The sequence below is a fragment of the Gopherus evgoodei genome, chromosome 1 (assembly GCF_007399415.2).
Source record: "Gopherus evgoodei ecotype Sinaloan lineage chromosome 1, rGopEvg1_v1.p, whole genome shotgun sequence".
In the NCBI taxonomy this organism is placed as follows: Eukaryota; Metazoa; Chordata; order Testudines; family Testudinidae; genus Gopherus; species Gopherus evgoodei.
In genome coordinates, this window is record NC_044322.1 from 216,022,884 (window position 1) to 216,025,453 (window position 2,570).

At 43.2% G+C, this 2,570-nt stretch overlaps 1 pseudogene; it reads right to left on the reverse strand.

Annotated features, from left to right (window-relative positions):
* Positions 1-425: 425 nt before the first annotated feature.
* LOC115644674 lies at positions 426-526 on the reverse strand (annotated as a pseudogene).
* Between the last annotated feature and the right edge of the window lie 2,044 nt (positions 527-2,570).

Here is a 2,570-nt window from a genome sequence, read left to right on the forward strand (position 1 = left end):
GAACACCAGAATTGGACACACTGTTGCAGCAATGGTTGCACCAGTGCCAAATACAGAGGTAAAATAACCTCTCTGCTCCTACCTGAGGTTCCCATTTGTGTCATCTGCCCCACGACTCTGCTGTTCTCCATACCTGGCTGGCACAGAACCCGATTGCTACCCAACAATCCTGCCCTCCCTTCCCTGCTCCTCAGACCTCTCTCCCTGCACTAATCTGAATGTGACACACTCATACATGCTACACATCCCCATACCTTTTCATTTTGAAAATCTGGTCACCCTATGTGCCACTGGGGGAATGGAAGGTACAGACAACAAACTCTTTGGCAGCACAATAAAGGAGGGGATGGGCAGGGGTGGCGGTAGGGGGTTGAAATGCATCATTTGGCTCAGTGACTTCCCAGTGCCAAACTCAAAGAGACCATTTCCCCATTCAAAGCTTCACGAATTTGCGTGTCATCCTTGCGCAGGGGCCATGCTAATCTTCTCTGTATCGTTCCAATTTTAGTATATGTGCTGCATGCAGTGATGGGTTGTATCAACACCTTCTATTTGCTCATGATAGCAGGATGCAGCCTCTATTAAAATAGGAATAGGACCAGAAATCTGCCTTGAAGTATTACAAACAGATAGGTGGATATATGGATGAATAGTATCTGTCAAATGCTCTTGATCCCCATAAGTTCTCTCCCCACATTGTGGGTTTGCAACAATGTCACTTTAAAATGGGATGTCAGCTGCTTCCAATGGTTTGTGCCTGGATTTATACAAATATATGAAAAGTTATGCAAATATTAAACACTCCTGCTTTTTTATTGTTCCATGCACATACAATTGTATTACATACAATTTAATATGCACACAAAAATACACACATCCAACATTCACTCAACTCGCTTGACATGCACCCCAATACTAAAAAAAATCATGTGTGCAGCTCAAGAACATGCACACATACAGAACATACAGAGAAAATCCACATACCCCCCCACCCCATACATGTATGCACACACCCCATATTTTATTCCCTGAGAGAGCTAGCTCATATAACCTCAGTTTTGCTTGTGTGCCAAGGACAGAAGACCCTACAAAGGAGAGAAACATTCTGCTGCATTTGCAAAGCCAACCTGAAGAAGAAACTGGAGTTCTCATGCAACACAGAGCCTTAAAATCCATGGGGAAGTGAGTGATATCTGTACTCAGCATTGTGGATTTTTCATAGATTCCAAGGCCAGAAGGGACCATTGTGATCATCTTGTCTGACCTCCTGTATTACAGAGGCCATAGAACTTCCCCAAAGTAATTCCTAAAGCATATCTTTTAGAAAAACATCCAATCTTAATTTTTAAATTGTTAGTGATGAAGAATACTTCATAACCCTTGGTAAACTGTTCCAATGATTAATTATCCTCACTGTTAAAAATTTATGCTTTATTTTCTGTTTGAATTTGTCTAACTTTAACTTCCAGTTATATCTTTTTCTGCCCATCATTAAATATTTTTTCCCCATGTAGATACGTATAGACTGTAATCAAATCACTCCTTAACCTTCTCTTTGTTAAGCTAAATACATTTAACTCTTTCAGTCTGTCACTAGAAGGCAGATTTTCTAATCCTTTCATTATTCTCGTGGTTCTTCTCTGAACCCTCTCCAATTTATCACCATCCTTTTTGAATCATGGACAGCAGACATGGACACCCTATTGCAGCAGCAGTCCCATCAGTGTCAAATACAAGGGTAAAATAACCTCTCTTTTTCTACTTGACATTCCCATTTATGCATCCAATCATTGCATTAGCCTTTTTGGCCATAAGTATCAGAGGGTAGCCGTGTTAGTCTGGATCTGTAAAAGCAGCAAAGAATCCTGTGGCACCTTATAGACTAACAGACGTTTTGGAGCATGAGCTTTCGTGGGTGAATACCCACTTCCTCAGATGCATGTAATGGAAATATCCAGGGGCCCTGTTCTAGCAGTTGAGGTGTGAAAACTATTTCAAGTTTGATGACAATATATATCTCCAGATCAGTGGCACTGCTATGGGCACCCGCATGGCCCCACAATATGCCAATATCTTCATGGCCGACCTGGAACAACGCTTCCTCAGCTCTCGTCCACTCACACCCCTTCTCTATCTACGCTACATTGATGACATCTTCATCATCTGGACCCATGGGAAGGAGACTCTGGAAAAATTCCACCATGATTTCAACAGCTTCCACCCCACCATCAACCTCAGCCTGGACCAATCTACACGGGAGGTCCACTTTCTTGACACCACGGTGCAAATCAGTGATGGTCACATTAACACCACCCTATATCGAAAACCCACCGACCGCTATGCCTACCTTCATGCCTCCAGCTTCCATCCCGGGCACATCACACGATCCATTGTCTACAGCCAAGCACTGAGGTACAACCGCATCTGCTCTAACCCCTCAGACAGAGACCAACACCTACAAAATCTCCACCAAGCATTCTCAAAACTACAACACCCGCACGAGGAAATAAGGAAACAGATCAACAGAGCCAGACGTGTACCCAGAAGCCTCCTACTGCAAGACAAACCCA